General features: G+C 39.1%; 1 long non-coding RNA gene across 1 annotated transcript in view; it reads left to right on the top strand.

Annotated features, from left to right (window-relative positions):
- The window catches only part of LOC112986467 (uncharacterized), a 36838-nt gene that overhangs the window by 4213 nt on the left and 7542 nt on the right, over window positions 1-25083 (top strand). The window contains exons 2-3 of the long non-coding RNA XR_010390434.1: window positions 470-1954; window positions 23368-23419. This is a non-coding gene — a long non-coding RNA (uncharacterized LOC112986467). The remainder of the gene's footprint in view (window positions 1-469; window positions 1955-23367; window positions 23420-25083) is intronic.

The raw sequence follows: 25083 nt of genomic DNA on the forward strand, positions 1-25083 counted from the left end.
CTATCTTTATGTATCCATCTATCTCCAGATAGCTAACTAGATAAAAATATGAGCTTCTCAGGTAGTCACCTGCTTCCAGGAGCTGGAGTTTCTAAGGGGGCAGGGAAACTTCCTTTTATCTGTTGATTTAACTGGGCTTAAAATCCAATGCATAAATTGTCCATAATTCATCAGCTTCTGGGGTGTACAGTGCCCACACACCAAATAATAAGCTGCGCACTCCATGGTGAGGGGCATGTGGCTGAATTGCTGCAGGAACACCACTGTGGGACTGTCAGAGTAACACATCGCACCAAATCATAAACGAGGTGAACAGATATTGGTTTAAAATCAAGCCCACCAAACCAAAATATGTCCCACCTGTCCTATGAGTCGCCAGCAAAAACCAAGCTGTACATTATTTTCTGAGTGTGTTTTCAAGCAGATGCTGCCTGATTTGTCCTTCCTTCCTTACTGAATGGTATCACAGTATGAAGTGAAAGACCTCAGTCTCATGGTGCCACTGAAAAGCCTGCAAAGCCAAGATGATGTGAATACATCAAGCTAAATATACAAGGAAACCATGAAAATTTTCCTGTGTTAACCCTTTTACGGAAAGTATCAATGGCAATTGGCTTATAGCAGCTATTTTGTGCACCCGGCAAGTTTCTGCACCTCCCCATGGAGGTTATTGGGAACGTGGAAGTAGCCTAACATGAGGGTTAATATCAGTAATTTACCCCGTGGGAGTGCCAAGGAGTCCTCTGTGCAAGGTGCTGTACAAACATGTAGCTACACACAGAAAACCTGCAGAGCAGCGACCTTCACGACGGTGGATGTATTTAAGATTATTCTTCTTCATCCTTACAACTCCAGCTCAGCGCCAGATCAACTCAGCTATATTCTTACTTTAGTTCTCCTGCAGGTTACCAGTTTTAACAGGCAGCTTTAATTATTTTTCTAAGTAAGCCATAGAGGAAGATCCGACAGTTGAGGTCTCTCTGCAGAAGGCCCCCAGCAATCCCGGCGGAGTTTCAGAGCGGGATCCACACTGCTAAAGCGTGGAGCCTCTCAGCAGCTGCCTGGTGGAGCCTGCTGCCTTAGGGATTTCATTTGCTTTTTACCACAACATCGCTTCATTTGTTTGTTTGCTTGTTTGTTTTTTCAAAGACAGTATTATTAAGTTGTTAAATTACACCGTTTAAAAAGTAATTTTATATTTTACCTTTTAAGCAGCTGTCATTTGGGGAGACTCCTTTCATATTGAAGCCACTTGGGGCTAGCATTACATACATGCTGTGAGAGAGGCCCTCAGACTTTAAGGACTTTCCAACATAAGCAGACAAGCTAGACAAGGCCCTTTATAACTCCCTGCTGGCATACTTTTACCACATAAGTGCATCACTGATACATTGGTGTTAATCCTAACCTGCAGTGTAGACAGATCCCAGCAGCTCCAGCATTAGGCATGGGGAAAGTAGGCAGTTGCCTAACGCAGCAAAATGCTGCAGGTGGCAAAATACTGCTGTTGCTGGGCTGTCTTTGCTGCGCCAGCATCTGGAAAAGCCCAGCTTTTGCATGGAGCCTGCACCTTCGGGCTCTGCAGCCTCCCTATGGCTATCCACCATTTCACCCACAGTCCCGGGCCTCTCGCTTGTGCTGCTTGTGTTGGCAGGGGTTGCTAAAAATTGCTCTGGAGATGTTAAAAGTTTCCAGGTTCTCAAAGGGACATCATCAATATTGTCCAGGTAAAGAGACTGATATCTATCTATAATACATGGTACTGTGAAACTGGACTAAAGTGCAAAAGCCACAGAACTGCAAAACTGCTGAAAACCTATGAACATGCATTGTCTGATTTTCTGTTGTGCAGTGCAGATGAAAATGGCAAGATTTTTTCCCAACAATTTGCATATCTGTAAATGACTGCAAGGCTGCGTAGAAGGAGGCCAGCTGGATTCAATTAAAGAGAAAGGTAAAGAGCCTTTTGCTTTTCATTTTCACTTGACAGTGTAAAGCAGTCACCTTTTGCATTTCCTGACTGAGTTTTTTAAAATGAATGAACTTATAAACAGCACAGACTAAGTGCAGAAATGCAGGTTAAGTAGAATTATGAAAAACAATGCCATTCTTTTTTTATGAGAATAATTAACATTTCCCCTCATGCCAGTTTACGGAAGAGCCATGCAAAGCACATTTGAGGGCAAGCTGCTTAGAGAGATTTCAGGGGACACTAATCCGCAGGACTTTCACTGACATCCTCGGCACAGCATCACGCGGAGACCTTACGGCGGAGGTGAAGCACCGCGGCCCTCGGTCGCACGGCGCCTGCGCAGCAGCCACGGTGCCTTGTGCAGGGAGAGCTTTCCCACGGTGACGCCCCTTATATGCAGCAGGATAAGCGGGCGATGGGCTTTAGCACCCGTTTTAGACGCGGAGGGGTGCGCGGGGATGCACAGGGCTGTGCAGCGCAACGGGGGAGCGCAGCCAGCGCCTGGCCCCAGCGTGACCCGCTGGCCCCGAGCCCCGCTGGGGAGAGGAGAAACTGCGAGGAGAAAAAGTAGGTATCCTCAAAGCAAGCTGCTTTTCACCTACATCATCATCATCATCATCATCAGACCACCACCACCTATTATTATTATTATTATTATTATTATTATTATTATTATTATTATTATCAGTATTTTTTCTAGTTTTCCACAGGTCTTGATAAGTATTATATACTTGACATTTTTTTATTTTCTTTTATTTTTATCCTTTGCTTCGAGCTTCAGGCTTACAGCGGCTCCTCTTGTGGGCAAAGTTGAGACAATGCCGAGACATAATTACCCCCACCCGTCCAAATCTGCAGCAGGGTAAATGGGGTATAAACGGGACAGAAGCCGGCGGGAGAAGGTGTGCAATAGATAATTTTTGCTGCTTTGCTGCCAGTCGTGCCTTACTGAGGGCTCCAGTTTGTGCTCACTCTCTGAATTATTTGGCCTTTGCTGATGAGCAGAATCCTATGAGCAGCTGTCCCTAGGTGTATTTTTTTGTACTGAATACAACATGAAGGTTAGTTAAACTTGGGCCTGGCTGCCCCCCTGCCCCCTTAGCTCTGTGCATGTCCTTGTTTCTCTGTAGACACAGCGTAGACAACCCTTTCACATGTAGCTACTTTCCCACATACACAGGTGGCTGCTAAATTGCCCTAAAGTTAGAGTGAAGGAAAGGGAAAGTCAAGTAAGTAGAGCAGCGAATTCTCCAGGTTAAGATGACAGACAGGTTAAGATGACAGACATTGTTCCCCACTCCTACTTAGGCAGCTATATTTATTTTTTCAATGGATTTTCTCTTTTTCTGAGTCTCACTGTACCCTGCAGTGTCAGGGAAATGTGTGAAGAAAGCTCCAGTAGCCAGGGAAGGGCCTAGTCTTAAAACTTGAGCACATGGAGGAAGATGGATAGGACTGTTTGGAGTTTATAGACAGCTGAATGCTGGGGTAGATGTATTTGAGAGCTAGGAAGAGATTCTCGATCACCTGACAGCTGTGTGTCATGCAGGGGATGGATGGAGCGTACTTCTGTTCCGAGTCTGCAGCACAGGTGCCAGTGGCTACAAAAGCAACTTATCCTAATATTTTCGGGTAGAAATGATTTCAAGTTGCTTGTATGCTCGCAGTAACATCTACTGGCAGTTACTTCAGTCCGATGCAGCTTGGTAACTTCATCTTCCATTGTCACATTTTGTAGGAACGTGAAGATATCACATTGTGACAAATTTGCTTTTCAACAGACTGTCAAAATGATCAATCCACAATAAGGGGAAGGAGTTAGATGTATGTATTTCCATCCTCTCTTCATGAAATTATAGCAGATTTTAAAGCTAATGCATTGCTTACAGGATTAGAAAAGAGAAAAAGAGATGTCTTGCCCTCCTCCACCTTGCAAACCAAACTAAACCACTGGCTGCTTGTAGTTTAAGGGTTGTTTCAGCCTAAGACTCCAGGAAAACCATATGCTAAAATATGCATTTGTTCTTACTTTCTTCCATTAAGGTAACCTTGCTATAACACCAAGCAGTCTCTCAAAGAGCCTTTAGCTAATTTTAGAAATTCAGGGCTAAGTTGCCCCATTTATTGTGGGCGTAAGGAGTGAAAGATCCTCTCTGTGCCAATGACTTTTTTTCCCTGATCACACCAGTGCAAGTGAGGGAAGAGTCTGAGTTTAACAGAACAGATAAAAATAAAACCAGCAATGGGCAAAACCAATTATGTTCCTCCTTGCCTAGGGATGGGCAACCTAATTTGCAGCTGACAGCGATCTGATGGACTGGACCATCCCTTTTCTGATCCAGCGTTTGGAGTAATTTTTATTGTAAACTGATCATTACAGTGTAGGACTCTCAGTATCCTCAGTGTCACCATGACAAATTCCCACATCAGCATTAGTGTTGCTGCCGGGGTTTTTCCTCCTATTCTTCATGGCCTGATGCGCTCTGGGAGGTACTGGACGTGTTATACCATGCCGCTAGCCTCAGTACAAGCCCTGCGCAGAGCAACTAATGGGTCGTGCGAGGGCAGCAGCACCAGACACCCAAGTACCATCAGTGGGGGACGCGTTCGCAGTGTCTTTGCTGCAGTTTTTGCAGGGACACTACATTTAGCCCTTTAGCTCAGAATGTACATACAGCAAATTAAGCTGGGAGTTTAGCAGTATGTTTTTTCTCCTCCCTCTTCATCTCTGATTGTGTCTGGTTTTGCTCCCCTGTGTGGTTTGTAAATCATATATATACATATATATATATATTTTACCTAAATGTCTTGAATGAGTTTGTGTGCCATCTAGAAAGCTTAGAATAGTATCCTTATCTTCCCTGGATGGGCACTGAGCAAAGGTATGTCTAGCTCTTTTTGAACAAAATGCTACTTTATTAGAGCCAGTTAGAATTTATTTTCACTAGAACAGAACCACAACTTTAGCTATTCCTTTTTTAAGAAGCCAAATCCCTGTTTTTTCAGAATTGTGGAATTTACTAGTCTGCACAGGGAAAACCTCATGCTGGGCTATGTAAGTCCTGGTTTATAGAGATAAGAGGAAATTTGGAGAAAGTGTCCAAAGAGGATAAATGTAGGGTTAAGATTTGTTGCTCTTGCACATAATATGCCCTACATTCCCCTCGCCAGGTCTGTGAGAACAGTGTGTGTGCAGGAGGCTGCATCTGCATTTGTTGCCCCACATTGCTGCTTAACTCTTAAATCTGGAATTTCTTTCTTTCCACAATAGCGTCCAGGAGAGACTGATTAACAATTGATAGCCAGACACCTACTATTGCTAACACAAGGACTAAAAGTCTCTAATTTCTGTAAGACATCATCAAGAGTTTGCTGTAATATTGCATACTCCTATCAATACCTCCACTCCTGCTAAAGTTCTGCATTAAAAGAACATTTTTAAGATTGCAATGTCAAGAGCGAGATGCTAAGATGTGTCAGAGCTGCGATAACTAGTGCACCCTTAATGCTGCTCCTCCCATGCTTTCTTTTCAGTTGCACAATCACACGTACATGAAAGTAACTGTGCTTTGAAAAACTATAGGGAGCAATCTGTGTATTCTCCACCCATATGTTTCGTGCCTTACTATTTAGATTGGCCAAATATTTGGATTGACCAAGCATATATATTTATTCTGTCTAGGTCAAAATACCAAAATGAAGATGGAGGAATGTATTTATTCATTTCAGCAGAATTTGGGGGCACCCAGCAGGTTATTTCAGTAGGCTAGCTACACATCAGTTAAGTGAAGTTTGTTTAAATGGGTTTATACAGAGAAAACAAAGATTTTTAAACCTTCTTACTTACATAAGCTCTTCTCCTTCCATGTATACGGCTTGATTTTAGTGTCCCATTTTTGAATAGGCAGATTTGGTTAAGCAGCATTGCCGAAATGAGTGAACTGCAGCTCCTAGCAGGCAGCTTTGCAGACCGGCGCAGGGCTGCGAGGCATAACAGGACCATTTCTGGGGCGTCCGTGTAGGTCCAGGGTGTGAATTTTGCCCTCGTTGCTCCCGCTCTGAGGGAAAGTGGTGAGGAACGGTCCTTGTAAACTTCTTTCAAGAGCAATCCTGCTAAAGGAAGCAGATTGCCTCAGGCAAGGCATTTAGAGGGTCTTATGCTTTATGCTTTAAAGTGCATGTTCTTGCTCACAACTAAATAGTCCCTTTCCCAAATGGATATGGGCAGGGAGATGGCAGGTCTCACAGATGTGCACAGATGCCATGTGTTGCGTGAAGTTACAAGTGCTCGTGCAGGTGTTCCTCATACACAGAAGTATGTGTCAATGGTAAGGCCACCATACATCCAGATTCTGCTGCACATCTCCTTTATTTTCAATAATTCTTTTCCGGGTTGGGCTAAAGATTTCCTATCTTCATACTCGCATTTGCCGAGATTGCCTGCTGTCTCTTGGCAAACATCCGGACAGCATCCGCTCCAGTGCTCACACAGGTCAGCACTGAGGATGGCCAACCATGCAGGGCTGGAAGTGCTGGTGGACACCAATGAGGACACAAGGTGCAGTTTGTGTGCACAACATCCATGACATTCGTATTTAAATTGCAGAGGCAAAGACAGCCATGAATGCAGACTTTATCCATAAGACAAGTGTTGAATGATTGAGGCTTGTTCAGCAGTGTGGCAGGAATGCAGTTACTTCTGTCAAAATTGATCAACTTGAGGCCCAAACATCTTGTTTTAAAATGCTAAGGGGCACAGTCAGTACTCGGAGGCTTGATTCTGCTCTGTTCGCTCTTCAGTTTTCAAGTGGATCAAGCGGTACTTCTCTGCTCAGCACAGGCAGAACTGATGCCCTTTTCCAGCGCCAGCCATCAAGCATGTTTTTTTGATGCTTTCCCATGTTTCCACTGAAGTTCACACTGAAGCACTTTGTGATGGATCAAGCTCATGTCAAGTTCCCTGAAATGGCATTTAGGAGAAAATTGGTAAAGTGTCTTATAAGATCAAAAATATTTTTTAATGTTTGAATGACACTGACATTTTGAAACTACATTCTAGTTTGAGTTTCTACCATTTTTGCATGGTGCTATATATGATATGAAGACATTAAAAACAGAAGAAAACCAAAGCAAAACATTTGAATCCATGGAAAATGGATTTTCAACTCTTCCCATTTTTGCTGTGGACAAATGTTGAAATTTTATTGCAGTTTGGAACGGAACTAAATTTAAAAATCTTTTATGAAACAATTTTTGTTCTTCTATAACTATTTAAGTTAAATATATTTTCATTAGATGTATATTTTGGTCAAGATTTGCAGAAGTTGAGGCTAAGTGCTTCTAAATTCCTATCTAAACCCACAGTTACAATACTTTATGGTTTAGAGTTACTGTGAGTTCACATTTGTTATTGATTTTAATAGGCTTGTTCCTCCCACAAACTCAAATTAAGCTTTAAGACTATTCACATCCTGGTATTCCAAGTTTAGCAATTTATTTTTAAAGATTTTGAATTTATTTTTAATGTAGTCTTTCTTTTTGAAATTAGAAGGATAGTTGCTAGAAAAAGCATTCAATTCATTTATTTTTTTTACATTTTTGCACATTAGCTGCTCATATATATTTTTTGATCTTTTGCCCTGTGATGATCACACCTCCTGAGTAGCAAAGGGCACAGATCAGTACAAAGTAATTTTTCAATTAAACCCTAACTTCTGCTTTAGCAAGATATACAGTTACGGTGATTGGCAGAAGTCTAGTGTTCCTTACTCACTTTGTCATTGGAAAAACACCAGTTTCTCACCACTGATTTTCTCCATAATATGCTCCTGTGGTAGGCAGCCAATTCTGTCTGTAAGTTCCTCTTACAGTTACCCACTCTATTTAACTATTTTGCTATAGGATAAACCAATATGTTGATTCTAGTATAAGAACTGGTAACTAATTTCATGAGGCTATTGCATTACAATAACCCTCAAGGAATTTGATCTCATTTTGATTGACACAAAAATTGGTTATTACATGATCAGTTTTACACAGAGCCTGTCTTCGGGTAGATTTTAATATGCCTATATACCTTAATACTGTTTTCTTAAAGGGGAAAAACCCATTACAACTCATTTGGGAGATTTAAAAAGGAGTAATTTTCTTGAAACTGGTCCTTAATATGGCTAATAGCTCTTGGCTTCACTGCAAGATGGTAAACAAACCCATCATTAACTGTGGTTAATGAAAAATTAATTATTTTTTTTTTTAATCTGAGCAATGCTGGGTAACAAATCATTATAAATCATGCTCTTGGTTATTCATGTCAGTAAGGTGAGTAAGTGAGTTTGAAAGTTCATCTATGTATAAAACAGATCTGTAAGCAAATACAGAATGAATTTGCTGGTTGTCAACCATTATTTTTTTAGTAGTTTTTGAAATTTCTTCTAAACATTTCCAGACTATAGTCTGGCTACTTTGAAACCATTGTATGCCAAAATAGCTGATATATGACTGTGGGTATAATTTACTCAAGATTTAATAAGAAATTTTAACATTTCATATGATCCGAAAATACTAGCATTTGTGGTAGGATCATCCACACCAATCCTGACGGCAATAAGCAAAACTCTGAAGACTGAAAGAAAGGAGGGCAGGACTATGACAAAGTCTAACAGGGCATAATTCAACAAGAGTATTTAGCTGGATTTTGAACTTCTATAAACTGATGGGAACTGTGAAATTTTTCTTTTTAAAAATTAGCCTAAAATAACCTAGATAAAAGACTAGAAGAATGATCAATAGTTGATTTTGACAGCGAGCCTTATCTCTGAGGGCCGTTGTGCAGATTTAAGAGCAGGCTTCGTTGGTGGAGCATCTGCCACGTGGCTGCTCCTGGATGCCTCGTATTGGAGCTGGATGCTCACCGGTGTGATCTGAGAGCTGAAATTTTAACCTGGGAATTCCTGCTGCAGATCTGCAGTCCCTGGACAGCTAATGTTCCCCTCTTCCTTAGCTTCCTCCTTTCTGCAGTTAGAACAAATTATCTTGAAACTCAAAGATTTTAATTTATGTTTCCCTCATCTATACACTTTTGCCCAAAGGGAGATAATTTTATTGTGAATTTCCGGCTCTTCCAGAATAGAATGCATCCAACCCCAAATCCTTTTAATTATTATGCTGTGAAAAATGTTAAATCATACAATCACAGGACAAAGAAAATATCATGTGTCTTAGAAGTGCAGGAATAACGAGAGAAAACACTAACTATTCAAAGACAGCCTTTCACAAAATAGGTTAGAAATCATTTGGTAAATCCTATGGATATTAGGATTAGCTCCTAAACCCCAAAAGTCTTCCCATATACATCTAATATTATTCATAGCTTATATGTAGTGTTAAGCCTCATACAACTACAACACTTGTCATTACTAGTTAAACACTCTGATACTATGTTGAATTAGAGCAGGATTTGAGAGGTGCAAACACACAGTGAAAACCTTTCTCCACATGTTTACAGTAGCAGTAGGAAAAGCAGCAGTAGGAAAGCAGGATCATAGCAAAGAGCAATTGCAAGTTACTGCATTCAGTTAGGGCTAGAATAAAAATTATAATATAAAGCTCAATCCTAGTCTTTCTTACAACAGTGTTAATCAGGATTGTCTCCTCCAGCATCATTGGATTTTCACAAATGTGATAAAGATGTAGCTCAGAATCAAATCCACATACTGTGGGATTGCCTTCTTTGTATTTCACATTTGTCCCATTGACTGTAGTGCAGTTCTGCTTTAAGATAAAAGCCATTTTCAGTGAACTAATTAAAGACTTGCAAGTTACTTATGGCAATAAGTAATTACTATAATCAAATGCAAGCATATTTTCTGCCTATCCCTATTATTCTAAAAAGCCCAAACTGACTTACTTTCAAATTCACAAATCAATTTGCCAAGTGTAAAGATATATAATGCAACATTTATGGGCATTTTTTGTGAAGCGCAACACTAATTCACAATTGCTGTGTTTATGCATTTATGAAAAAAAATCCCGTGGGTAGCATTTCATATAAAATATTTGACTGTGGAAATACTATTTTTAAGTTCTTCTCAGTTTTCTGTTTTGAAAGCTGATGTAATATTTTTCATATCATGTAATATTTCTTTGAAGGATTGTATTCTGTAGCCAGCATCTCCGCAACTTGCAATGCAAGAGACTTACGCAGGGAACAAACTTTCTTGATGATGTGCACAGCTTCTTAAAAAAGCTATTTTGCAAATAAGATCACATCATCGCATCCATTTTTTCTGTGAAAAACACATTTGAACTGATTGTTTTGGTTAGCTCTAATTCAGACATACCCTAAAATGTAATTAATTTTGATCACAACATTTTAGTGATTCAAATGATGGATAACAAATAGGTTATGCTTATTCCTAATATAACAGTATTATATCAAACACTCAGTTTATTACATTACAGATGATATCAAGTAATGGTAGTCATTCACATGAATAGTTCTCAAGTCTGATTGAATTTGATTCCTTATTAGAGAGAGTTCTACAGTGCAGAATATTGTACCAGTAATATAATATAGAAATTGCTTCTGGCATGTGAAATGTGCAATTATAATAAGCAAATATTTAACTCATACTGTGCACTTGGGATCATAGTGTCAATAAGAGACTTAGAAAAATTAATTGTTTCATCAGCCAGAAGCATATGTGAAGGGTCCATAGAAAAGGTGGTCTGCCAGTGATCTCCAGCGCCAGAGCAAGGCTTATGAAGAAGGTGATGATTATGCTTGTATTTAATGGGGGCTGGGATGAGTTTTATGGTCGAAATATTGAACATAAAACTAATAAGCATCCAGTTATGACAGTAATAATTGACAAAGGCATTCAATTGCTAGGAATGTCATAAGAAGAAAATATGAACGTAATGCATGTGCACGGTGTCACCTGCTTACACACACACGCGCACACACGTGCACACACACACACACACACACACAGGCTTCATCTCCCTGCTAATTGCTCACAGGCTGGTTTGAACCCATTGGGCTCCCTTTAGGTGCTTTACTTTAAGGATATGAAAGGGCTGTCTCTGCTCTTAACCAGCCACAAAAGGTATAATTGTTGTCTGGCTGCTGCATTGAGGAGAAAAAAAAATTTCTTTGTGACTTCCCCCTTAATATTCCCTCAAGGGCTTGGGACAGTCTAGACCCGAGGAAGTCCCTGGTACAAAATTAAAATGAGAATTGAATTTCTGTTCCTTCAGAGCCTTCTACCTTTCACGGAGTTGGAATAGCTCTTTGCTTCCTCACTGACTAGTGCTGCGACATGTCATTATTCATGAGCATTTTCAGCAGGAGACAGATGTATGAACTCTCATTTTCTATGGAAGATTTCTTACGGAGCCAGCATTACCAAGCAATGATTAGATAAGATGACACCATGGGAAATTCAAGATGGAAAAAAGAGCCAGAAGCGGTATGCTGCCGAGCTGAAATGCTATCAGGCCTTATTGAAGGGGCCTTCGTTTAGGACAGTCGGTTCCATTCAGAAGATTCTTTTAAAGGCACCAGCTCTCTAATGAAGCTTAATAATTTTGATCAGACGATACCTGGCAGAAACTGCACACATGCTTAATAATAGTGTAGTCATTTTCTGTCAGCCATTTGGGTTTGCAGCTGGACAAAAATGCCTGCATTATTCCATTTACAATGAGCAGATATGTTTCTATTTACTGAGAAACATATAATTTATAATATATACATATATTTATCTAAACATTCTTTTCTCTTGAAGTCAGGGCTGCAGGGATGTAGGCTGACTAATACCATGGGAAATTTAGGATGAACCAGAGCCAATGTGCCAGTTAAAAGTAGAGCTGAGAATTTGCTTTTGTACCAGTACTCTTTTATGGAAATCAGCTATCTGATCGACATCATATGTAGTCACTGTAAGAGTTTGTGTGTCAGGATAAATTCACTATCAATTGCAAATACACCAGTGAGATCTTGGAATAGGTATATGTGTGCATGTGAAAAATGGTGGAGGAATGGAAAGAACAGATAATGTGAAGCACTGTAACAATGAAGAAAAATTGAATATGAAAAGCAAGAGCAGAGGAAGTTAAAAAAAAAAAGAAGAGGTGATTTTAAAGAAAAGGCAAATATCATATAAAGAAAAGGGAAAAGCAGAGATTAGAATTAAATGCTAGACATTCCTTAAATTCTAAACACTTTAATTACAGAAAACTGCCATAAGATATTTGCATTACATTAAGTATGCAGATTTTATGGGCTTTCCACTCATAACTCATGGTATGTAATATATAGCTCCAGGTACAAGGCTGCAGCAGTGGAACAGCAGGAAAAAGATTATTGAGACATTGAAGGGATGCTTTGGGAGGGATCTGAAGTGTCCTGCCTCTTGGGAGATCTTCAGATTCTACTTATTCCTTTGGATTTATTTAACAACATTAGATATATTGTGTTACAATAACATAAATAGAAGGAAAATATGAAAAAATGTGGCACAAATAATGCAACTACTGGAGAAAAAGGGAAAAAGCCCTGTTATATGTTGATGGAAGTATGCTAACAACTTTGATGGTGATGTAATCCTTCAGGAGGCACCGAATCATGCTGTCAATTAACCTGAGTAACAATGTGTATATATGAAGTGTTGTATAAAAGAGTAATTTGAATAGTATTATAAAAAATTGGTAAAGTGATTTCAGGAAATCTGTTAATTAGCATGTCTCCCATACATCTTTTTGAATGTTCACCTTAAGAGAACTGAGGACTGTGTTATGTTAGCAACAATGTGATACAAAATAATTAGCTTGTTTTCAGGGCTTAAATAGTCATTACTTTCTTGTGAAGTCTCTAATTAAGCTAATCCGAGTTTATAATACATTAGCAACCACTCTTTATGTAGAAGCTATTTCTTAGAGGATAAAAATAACTTCAAAATTTTAAAATGCTCAAAACTATATGCAAACTAGTAGCGCTTGGGACAGGAACGGTGCAACCTGAAAAATGTGTGCAAGTGCTTGATTTATTCCTTACTGCCCACATGCAGTTTGTTCATCTGAAGTTTTCAGATACACTTGTTTAAAGGCTCTAGTGAAACAGTTTTCTCTTTTCTGTTTTGAAAGTCTGTGACAGGCTGTTACTGTGAATTTCTTAGGAGATCCTGTTAGAGCATTATCCAATTATTTCCTAAGAAGTGTAAAGGTTTTTACACTGACTCACACTGTACTAGATAAAGGAGTGATTTTCAGTCTGATTTTGACTTCAGTTAAAGAAAAAGAACCGATAACATGAAGTTGACACAAAGCAAAGCATAAAGCCTGGCCTCAAGGACACAGTGGGCTCTGACCCTCCATCCACCAAAAAGGAAACGCTAAAAAGGTAGAAAAGATGTATTTTGGAAGGGGAAGGCCTTTATCTAACAGTCGGTGTTTTCTCACTGTGGGTAGAATTATTTCTTTCCTCGACTTTGTGCCTTGCTTGTTAATTTACCTGCAGAGGCAGTTGCAGGCAATATTTAGTTACAAAGCCTTCAAGACATGCAGGAATGAGTTCATATTTATGCAAGTTAATTAAATTAGCCTAAGTGGGAAAATACAGAGTGATGTGAAAAATCGAGTATCCCCCTCCCAGTTGAAAGAAACAATTGATGAAAACAAATGCTGCAGATTCAGCCAATGGATACTTCAAAGAGAGACAAAATCAACCAGGAGAGACTGGGTCCCCCTGTCCCTTGGATTTACAACAGGCAAGGAACCACATTTCCCTTTTAAAGACAGAGTGCTGAACTTCTCACTTAAATAATTTGTAGAAACTTTGCTATCAGCTTATGCTCGAAACTAAAAACTGGAAAAGATAACTACAGAGAGCAAAAAAACATCTGAGATCAACTGCATATTCACCTGGCAATAAGCCACAATATTTCCTACAGAACTATTTACCAAGGTAGCCAACTAAAATGTGTGGTTGCTTTACCACATCGTGTAATATTCTGTCTGTTCTCCCTACACTTTCAGTCTTGGTACGGTATCAATATTTCATGTGCTCTTCTTACGCGGGCTATTTATTTTGTTGTAAGAGGCAAAGTATATACAGTTTGCATAAGGGAAACAGTTTTCCTGCAGAATATTTTTAGTTGATCTGTAAAACCCAGGAACATGGCTAAGGCAATATGCAAGGACATATGTCATCCAGGCAAGATAGGCAATTCCCTTTAGTGCCCATATTTAATTTTTTTCCATGAGAGGGGCAAAGATGACTGCTATAAACAATTTACTGGGAAGAATATCAGTGAGTCCCTGATTTGAAGCTGTACAAAATAAAGAACAAAGAAAGCACAATACAACAGAGCACTGGAATAATGTGATGCTGCATTCAGAGAAGTGGCAACATGTATATAGCTTTCCTCTTTTGGTTTTACTTTGTGTATTGTGAGTCAAATCTACTGACTCCCTTTCTAACCTACATATTACTAACAATGGAAAAGCCAACACAGCCAAGAAGCCATTCTCATCCCGCTGAAGGCAGTATTTGGAATAGGCCCTGTCTGTGATCAGCAAAAGCAGCCACTGGGGCCTGACGTGGAATGAGTGGCGTTTGCCTTTCAGAACCTAGGACAAGTCTGCACAGCTGAAAATTGAAACGTCCTTAATACACATGTGCATGTTCACACTATCATGTTAATTTTGTTAGAGAGTAGAGCACACTTCAGTTAGCAAAGATTAAGTGGAATTAAACATGCATGCCTTTTTTACCGAGTCTGCTCCTAGAAGACAAACATTTTTTTGGAATTAGCTTCCAAAGACTCCTCTAGCAGTGTTAGATTTGATTGCAGATGACAAGCTGTACACAAAACCCAGACATTTATACTGCTATCATCACTTATTAACTGTTGTTATTGTTGCTGACAATGTAGTGATAATAATAGGGATTCTTTCCACACCTGGCTTTAAGATGTAGGAGTTTCTGACATTCAGAAATATCTCAACAGAACTGACAGGAGAAGGCATGTTCAGAGGCAATTTATACCAGGAACAGTATATAAAAATCATGGGATAGCTGGCTGAGACCTTGAGGAGTCTTTGCTAGCCTTTAGGATCTGACTTAGACTTTCAAAAGCAAGGTCATTTTCTCTTAATGAGATATCACTGTCTCCTTCTATAAATCATTCTACAATGTCCGCAATTTATATAGCCAAATGACTAATAGGGAATAATAGTGTTGCAATAAACAGTATAAGGAGAGCTGCGATTCAGTGAAAAAATGGAAATCTAGCTGTTGCCACTTTATTGACCAATTCAAGGCATGAAGTGAATGTATTGATATATGCTGATTTCCTTCAACTTTCATAAGATTTGAGAATCTTTTAAGAGGTGTTTGGCTCTTGAAAGGGTTAGGCTTAGGAATGGAAAATGCCTTCAGCTGTTTTATGGATAAACAGATGGTTTTGGTCACTACCTCGTCCACAAGCCGAAGAACTGTATCCTATCTCCCCATCTGCATGTTCTGCTAGTGTGCAATTGCCATGTCCAAGCAGTGATCCACTGCCACTGTTTACTGGTCCAAGCACAGAGACTCTCTCAGGGGTTGCACAGCATCAGTTACAGGTCAAATTTCAATGGGAAAAGATTGCTGTGAGGACCTGAAAATAATTGATTCAGGCTAAAGCCATCCTAATCTTTGTAGTAAATCCATACATCTGTAGGAAAGTGCTTGAAAAGGATTTAAAAAAATCTCAAAACCCTACCAAATTATGAAGACTATCTTCAGTTGAGATGCTCCCTAGCTGCTTGGATGACTGCAGATCTGGGGAGCCTTGGGCTGCATCTGTGCCTCTGTGGGTTAGAAAGGTCCTTGGCAAGACACTGTAGGCAAAGGTTGAGTGGACACAGCCAAAGGAGCAATTGTGCAAGAAACGATTTATGACTCCCTTGTTTAAAGCAGAGAAACTGGCCTGTAAGATACTGATACCCAGGGTGGTATTGCCCATGGGTACCAGTTTTGTAGTACTGAGGGAGTATGCCGACTATCTCTGCCATCTAAGAGGACTGTAGAAATGATGGTTGGGAGGGACGTCTGGCAATCGTGGAGCCCAACCGCCTGCTCAAAGGGGGATGATTGCCACAGCAGATCGGCTCAGCTGCGGCTCAGCCTGGCTGTGTCTTGAAAACCTCAAGGGATAGAAATGTCACTACTTCTCTGGGTGCTGTGCACTGCACTGTGCTCTTGGTGAGGAAATTTTTCCTTATGTCCAAGGAAATAAATCTTTACACACTTTCCAGAAATAAACTAATGATTCAGGGTGATCGAAGTAAAATTACATAACTAATGTGTTATTTAAAATTGAAAGAGGGACGTTTAAGTTGCAATAGAACAAACCAGACAAAGGCAGAGGGGATATTATTAGCTAGGCACCATCCCCTAGGATTAGAGGTATGAGATATAATATATATAAGGACCCAAGGGTGAAATTATCTCAGGATAATACACCCTTTAGAATTTTAAATTGCATCCAAAACAATCAAACCTGTTACCATAGCACTCATTTTAATGCACAGATAAATTTGTAGCTCTTGTTTATATAGCTCATCCTCTGGAGGCACTAATATGATTCCCTTTAAAACTCAAGTTAATGAGAAAATAATGGAGCATTGTAGATATAAGCAAATTTTTTTTTCCCAGTCACTGTCATCATCTTTTATACAGCCAGAGGGCTCTTTGAAAGTGTAAGTTGGATTTATTTTATGTACCACAAAACCATTAAAAATCTTTCTTTACACCAAGCTTTCTGATTCCAGCCTAAAGCCAAAAATACTTACTGTCTAAACATATTTATAAATCAGTATATCATCTATAAATCTTACCTCATCCCTAATAAGAAATTTAAAATTGGAACTCTTAAAACTTCACCTTGGCAACATACATTCTTATTTTATTGTTTTTCCCGGGCCAAAATTACTGATGAGATACTGTGGGTGACCAGGGAATAGGGACTGCGTATCAGTTGCCGAGTGCAGTGAGCTGTGTAATGAAGCCATGTTTGTTTACTTTCCTTTGTATATAGCACTGCAGTAAATCTCCAGACATTTTCAGCTGTTTGGAGATTTCTTTTTACTCCGTCAGTTATCCTAATCCTTTTGGACCAACTCAGGGACTTCATTCTTATGGAATTTCACCAGGCATCCTTCCAGCGAAAGGAAAGACATTAGGACAGTTGACATAAGCAAGTCTGATACGAGTTGGTACCAAATTGCAATAATGCGTTTTTTCCAGGAATCATTTATGATATGTACATAATTTACTTTATATAATATTTATTATTCATACACATAAACAAACACCTTTATGGGTTGGGTCTTTTGGCATTCCAAACTCTAAGAGTTAATATAGGATTAGCCCTGGTCTCACTTGAAGACTATAGGTGTTTTGATTTAAACAGCAGAAGGTTCGTGCACAAAACAGCAGTCCCTGCATGCTGTCTGCTGGAGTACCTGCAGCTGGCTCGCACTATAGTTAAGACAATGACATAGATCACGCTATTCACATTGCAATAAACCTGCAGGCTCTATCAGCACTGCTAATGGGAAAAGGAAAATCTCCAAGGTTTCTAGCCAGCAAGCCAGTTGTGCTTGCTGTTCAGGACACCTTCTTTTCAAGAATCATATTGGCCCTCTCTGGTTCAAAACATCCTCCAGTAAATGTCTTTTTTAATTTTTTTTTCTTTTTTGTGCCATTCATCTCTGCTGCCTTTGCTTTCCCCTAATCTTTTAGCTGAACTTTAGACTGCTCCCATTAACTGATGCCTCATGACCAGGTCTGTCTGCCTGCAGAATCATTCCCCCTCTTTCCTGCAGCTGTACTTGTTCACCTTCTTGGGAATCCTTCATATTTGTTACACCTGGCCTGTTAGAAATGCATCTATTCTGGAAGAGGATCAAGTTAAATTGCAATCTCCTTGGGTCAGGGATCTTTTCTTGGTGTGCCAGTACTCCGCACACTCAAGGCTCTCTATACGTATCTGAGGTGGTGATAAGGAGGAAGTGCAGTGCTCAAGATGTTCCAGAGGGCACTTTCTGCTTTTTGTATCAATCACTTGAGACAGCCTGTTACAACTCTTTAAGTCTGCTTCTACTTTATTATTATACCAGCTTTCCTTAGTTAATGGACACAGGAGAAGATGGCATTGTCTGGCTGACAGCCCACAAACATTTATTATTCTGATGTTGCACTTGGTTCTTAGGGTGAGTGAGTAGAGTGAGAGCTTTCTTACTCCTACATTGATTTAAATACTAGCCAGGTGCAAGGCTCCTCCTCTGCTATTTCCACCAGAGGCTGGTGAGCCAGCAGAGCTGGTAGGCTCAGAGATTGGAGCATGGTCTGTGAAGAAGAGCTGTAGGTGTTTTGGTCTGCTTCTGGGCATGCCGGGAGCAGAGCTGGGGTGCTGAGGCTGCTGCCTGCTGCTTCCCTTGGCTCTTCAGGCTTCATCATGCCACAGCACGGTATCAAGACTTGCAAGTTTGCTATTGCCATTCAGATATAAGCACTGACTTCAACAGGAAAAATGCTTCCATGGGAAGTCACCAATGAAGTCTGTCTAAAGTGAGCGAATCCAAGAAAATATTTCATTTTTAAAACCACTATGAAGCATAATCTAAGTCGTCTCTAATGCCAGGAGAAACAAGACTGCAAAGCTGTAGTCATCTGTTATAATACAATGTGACTAGGCTAACTAAGATTTAGATAAACTAGGAAACAGGCTGATCATATTAAAAGGCTAGTACATAGAATTTAATAAAGGTCAGACTTAATAACTTTGACTGCTCCTAAGGGTCTGAACATCTTACCAGAGCTTTCCCTGACCATCTCACTTCCACCAGATTGCCCTGCTGTAGCTAACCCTTCCAGTGCTAACCCTCCTGTTTTGCATCCGTGTTTTCTCTAATACCATGTATTTGACGCAGTTGGAGTCAGACTCAATCTGTCCCTCTGGGATCTGCTTGGGAAAGCCATTCAAGTTTTCCTTCTGACAGATGTACTTTGAACAAGTATATATTTTAAATTGCCTTCGCGATAGGAAATATACATGCAAAAATGTCTAGAGATCACATTATGGAATTTTAATCATAATGCTGGCCTGCATGGAAAAACATTTCTTGAAAAACTTTTAACAAATATACTTTCTCTTTTTTTTAACCCTGCTTGCTCTGTGGGAATTTTCCACATCTGAAACAAAAGAGGATTTAAATTTAGTTATGGTATTTCACTGTATCTCCTTACCCACTGTGATATACAGGGTGCATACCTGGGTCTAGCCCCAGGCTGTGCTACCTGGAGGGAAAGATTAACAAGTCAGTCGAGTTGTCTCAGGTTGTCCACTCCACCTCTCTGCAGATGTCAGCCTGCTCTCTGCAGCATGTTTCTAACAGTTTGGCAAGTCAGTGTCAAAGATGTCAGATGGCACTGCTTCTATTACTTCCCTTGGGAGGCTATTGTAGTCTAGCTGATCTTTCCATTGGGACTAATTTGGTCTTAATATTCAACTACATTTTCCCTGTAATCCCATAAATTCTAGTTATAGTACCATGTATCACCCCAAAGGGTTCTTCCCCTTCTCAGAGTGGTTCCTCACTTACTTCTAGATGGCTCTTAATATCCTCTCCTATTTCTAGTTCAGCTGAGCTGCACATATGCTACATGTATGATCAAACAAATACATCATGAAGAAATCCATTAAACCTCTGAATCATTTTATTGAGCTTCCATCAGCTTGTCTGTGTTTCATTCTATTTGGTGCTCTTAGAGAACTCCCAAACTGCAGCCCCAGGAGGGATATCCCATTGAATATAGAGCAGGGATCATTGCTGCAGCTCTTTAATAATAACGTATATATTTGAATCTTATCCAGCGAAATAACTTTGTTTTATTTTGAGCTTTACTGACTGAATTTTGTTTGGAGTTGGAGTTGTCAGTGCGTGAATCAAACTCAAGTGAAGCCTTCTAGCTGATTTTAATGCATATTATGCTGGGTTCTTAAGCCTCAGTTCTTCATTTTTCAAGATCCTGACCGACACAGATCAATGGATTTTATTTCATTGAATCAGTTGGGACAGTTAATGCCCATAAAATCGGAGACAGAGGGGGCTTGGCAGATGCCTATGTGTTTTCCTGAATTGTGTATTATTTAAAACAAATAATTTTGTGGTTTGACATCAAAATATGGAAGCACTGTATTTTGCTTTTCAGTAACAAAAGCCAACCATATAGGGAGGGAGATAAAGAAATTGATACACAATTTGCACTTTTATGGGAAGACTAACTCAATATTTTTCATTCTTTCCAGTCAGGTGGGCCTTTACTTTGTGTATAACACTTTTGAGACCTCCTTCTCTTTACGATCAAATTAAAAAACCCTCCAATCTATGACCAAGTTCTGTAAGTTGTTTTTGTATGTTTTAGAAGGTTTCAGACTGTGACCTTCAGGGATTATCGTAGAGGTGGAGTGAGGGAGTAGGATTTAGACTTTTTATTTTATTTTAGGCTGTAATAAGATTTTAAGTGTCTTGTGTCTTCTAATTGCCTCTCATGACTCTTTGCAACCAACTGGCTGCGAAAAGTTGTACTAAATGAATCAAATCTGACTTATTAAAATTATATTCTCCTGTTAGAAAGCTTTTCTCAAAGACGGTGAGTTTTTGCATCTTTTGTTCTAGAGAAATATTATTAGAGGAGCAAAACAGTGCACACATCAGTGATGGAGTTTGAAATCTTGTCCCTCTGAAATCAGTAAAAGATTTGGCTCTGTACCGAGGGAATGGTTGGACATAACCTTTCTTTCTTTGCTCCCACTCCTCCTCTTCTCCCCATTTTTTGGCTGCTTGTTCAATAAGTTTTTAAGTATGATAAAACTCTGAATATTTATGAGCACTCTGCCCACCAGTGTCTTTCAATTGGAATGATTTCTGTTCCTCCAAATCCTCAAGCAATGTTTAAGGACTTTCCATTGGTTTAAAATTACCCATCTAGGAAAAAAAGCCTTCCTTCTTTTTTTCCAAACTCCTTTAAGGATAAGCTGCTCTTTCACAGAATGATAAATATTTAGTTATAGCAAAGTATATAAACTCCATTGGCTCTAAAGCCTACTGTCTTTGGCCTCCCACAGCAGATGATAATTGCTCTTTTCTTTCAATGAAGAATGGTCATTCTTTACACTTCTCAAAAATGCCTTGCTCTCAGTTCATAGCCTAATGATATGTATAACAGCTATCTTAGATCACATTGGGAGGCTTGCAAAATATATTATTTTCTCTTTCTCAAGCACCCTGTAGTATTAGAATTTAGCTTCAAGTGGGGAAGTGGCTTTGTAAGTGCACAGATACAAATAATGCTTTTTTTTCCCCCATATAACATATGTAATGCTATAACACATGTATTAAAAATATCTGGGGATGAAATAAGGGGGAATTCTACATGCTGCTTAGGGCTTACATGAATATTTCACTTTGCTACTAATGAAATACCCGTGATAATACTGGTTTATTTATGCCTCCTTTATTCCCTCCACAGACCACTGTATACACATTATCTATACCTAGAATTTCCTTGATGAAGGCATGGAAAGCAGAGGTTTTTAAAGAAAGAGTTTCAAATAATGAGGAAGTATACACCACCTGACATCTGAATACATGAGCAAATACATGTTGATTGCTACTCCATGCTGATAAATGTAGCCTACCGAAATCTTGGAGAAGGGAAAATGTCTGCTAAATGTTACAGTGCTGCTGAATACTAACCAGGAAAGAGATTTCAACTTTATTGTTGGGAAATCCCCAAAGCCTTTGCTGTGCTGCTTCAATATGCAGCTGTGGCATACGTAGGACAAACAGAACGCTGTGTAAAAAAATAAATCTCTTACAAAGGAACTGGTAATGCACATTAGCATATTCTTGGGCCAGATGTATTCCTGGTGTAAATATATCGATATAATTCATATTGTAGAAATAATGAAATTGATATTATTACAGCTAGCTGACTTAAGTGAATAAAAAAATTCATATGCAAATAAGAGGTGGCGGGGGTGGGGGGTTGCTAATCTTTTGGAAACTAATATGATGCTTTAAAATGTATTTGAAAATACCTAGAGAAAGCCTGAATGATCAGCTAGCATATATTAGATAACTGTCGGTCAAGTGTGGAGTATACGTCTTCAAGACACATGATTGCATTTCTGGTCAAAGTGATAATATCTGGAAAAGATATCACTGGACTTCACAATTGGATACCAAATGCTAACTTCACTTACTATACAAAGACCGGATTTTCAAAACAGATTTCATAAATATCCCTGTAAACTTTCAAATATTTGCTGATAGTTAATCTTATGACCCCAGAAGTATGTCCAGATCAAACACAGCCTGTTACATCTCAAATGTTAATTCAAATATCTGAAAAGCCTTTTCCTTTTAAGCTTTTCAGTGTTCTGCTGTGTTTAGTGACAGGTAAAAAAGCTGTTTAGAGTGTTCTAGCATGTGAAAAAGGGTAAGTAGAAAAAATGTCTCCCTCAGAGAGGAACTCCAGCATTTCAAAATACATTACCATGGGTGAGGAAATGCTGAGAATGAGTACAATAGCACCAGTATCTTCACGATGAATGTTTAACATGTTTGATAATTTAAAGGTTTAAGTGATTTAAAAGTTTGGGCTGTTTGCTAGCTTAAAAACCTGTATTAGAAGGGATTGACAATAAGAAAACTGTGTCTGGGCAGAAAGGCTCTGGGGTGGCTGGGGCTTTGAAGATGCAGGTTCATCTCCCTGTTGTGTTATACGTTTTCTGTGTGACCTTAAATATATTCAGCCCCTCTGAGCTTCAGTTCTTTGTCCAGTGGAGGTTAAGGTTGTTCCCTATCTTGAAGATTTGTTATAAGACAGAATATGCTGCACACTGTGAAGCACCTACTTTCCAGTATGGCCAAGTTTTCTAAATACTTCAGATATATCTAGGTTTAGTTTTGGAATATGCATTACAGGTTTGTAAATGTATAATAATGTCATTTTAGGAGCACAGTTTTACCATTTTATATGAAGATTAGCAAGTAAAAGCTGAATACATATCAGAAACGAGGTGAGAAAGTGTTGTTTTTGCAAAAAAACCCAGACACACACACACACTTTTGAGGCTTTCCAGGCTGCTGGATCCAAATATGAGGATAATACATACAAAAACACTGAAAATGAGGGAGCATCAGTGTGGAAATTAGTATATTCTAATGGGAGAATTAAAGGAAATGCAGCTGTGCTTGCTTTCCCTACTGATCCCTAGCCTTGAAATTCCTCTAAATTAAATTGTAAAAAAGTGATCTCATTTTCTGTTTTCTACTAGGCTATGCAGTTAATCCCTGATACAGAAAAATATTAAGAATACCTATATTTAGGTAAGTAATTATTATTAAAATAGAGATGGCCTCAATTCAAAGAGATTCAACGATTTTTCAGGGGTTCCAATGCAAATCTGAGCCCAGATCTAAATTCTGTCAGTCAGATTGTCTTTGTCAAATCCTTTCATTTAATAACCTAATCTTCAGGAGGAAAATCAGACTATGATTTTAACAGAAACATTCAGTTGTTGTAACAAACACACATACTGAAATATTCTGCAACAGCCAGTCTCCTTTGCTTTATTTAAGCTTATGATTATTTCCTGATGATTTCAAATGACAACATGGTAAGAACAGCAGATGAGACTAGAACAGGATCCTCTCCGTTATCAATAGCAGTCTGTACCAGATACAACAGAGCTTCTCAGCTTCTAAGAACTAACCAATAAAGGACATTTTAACAACTTTAATTAAAGTTATTCTGTTACTCAGTATCTCTGTGCCTTTAATAAGGTCACTGATTTCAGGAGAATGCATGTATTTTAAATTTGTCATTTGCCAAGCCAACATGAACATAGCATTTAAACACACTGTCAACCTAGATATATAGTGTTATATTTTTTTTTAATAGGAGGAGTTTATTTAAGATGAAGCAGTTATAACTATAGGCAAAACCTGCATAGTTCTGCACTACTTGAATTACAGTACTGTTTTTTTCAGTTACCAGAGCCTGGTTCTGACCCAATTGCAAACGGCACGCTGTGACTTCTAGCGGCTTGGGCATATAGCACCATAGATGCAGGGGTAATGCAGGCCCTTGGTTGGTAAAGGGACCCCGGTCTTTATCAGAAATAAGAAATTGTATGTGACAAATAACTACCTTTCCTCCCAAGCTGCCTTTTTCTTAACATGCCCTTTTTCTCTCCTGCCTCTCCTGCCACCAGCTCAAAAAGAAAACTTAGAGGAAAAAAGACTGTCAGAGAAGAATTGTTCTGGGACTTTTGAGAGAAACTAGGATATTTATGGATTTATTATATTCCCTGTGATAACAAGTTTCTGAGATGTTAGTACACTGTCAAACACTTTTCAAGGTTAACAGTTTAGGGACACAATTATGTTGCAAGATGTCTGCAAGATTAATTAAGTGTATTTCAGAGATATGGAAGAAAAAGTGCTCCAGCAACCATTAGTGTGTGAGTAATCCCAGCTCAAAGAGTAGTTCCCAGTCATTTCAGTCCTCTTCAGAGAAACTCCTCCCATGTTTAAGACTTACTCAGAAACTGGTAAAACATACTGAGAGAGACAGCAATGGCGACAGCAAAACCACCATTGATGGATGTGTTTTCCCAGCTTCCTTGTTGTTACTGCACCTTATCATTCAGTTCCAATAGGGAAATTATTGGGACAGTTAATAGTCAGGGATTGTTCGTGAAAATAATTACAAGATCTAGAGAATCATGAATATTAAAGGTCTTAAATAAGAAAAATCCCCAGCACTTTAATCAAAGCATTGCAATAGACATACAGGCATACTTTTATATATATAAATAAAAACTGATATTATTTAAAATCCTTTTTCAAAATCCCAGTCATTAATGAGGGATAATGCTGGATTGAAGAGGGCCAAAGAGATTTATTGATACAAACTCAGGACACTGAAGAAGTATGCCACTGCTGGCTTATGTTCTCTTCCTGCAAAAGGACAGGGATGAATGAACAAG

Source organism: Dromaius novaehollandiae, chromosome 9, assembly GCF_036370855.1.
Source record: "Dromaius novaehollandiae isolate bDroNov1 chromosome 9, bDroNov1.hap1, whole genome shotgun sequence".
In the NCBI taxonomy this organism is placed as follows: Eukaryota; Metazoa; Chordata; class Aves; order Casuariiformes; family Dromaiidae; genus Dromaius; species Dromaius novaehollandiae.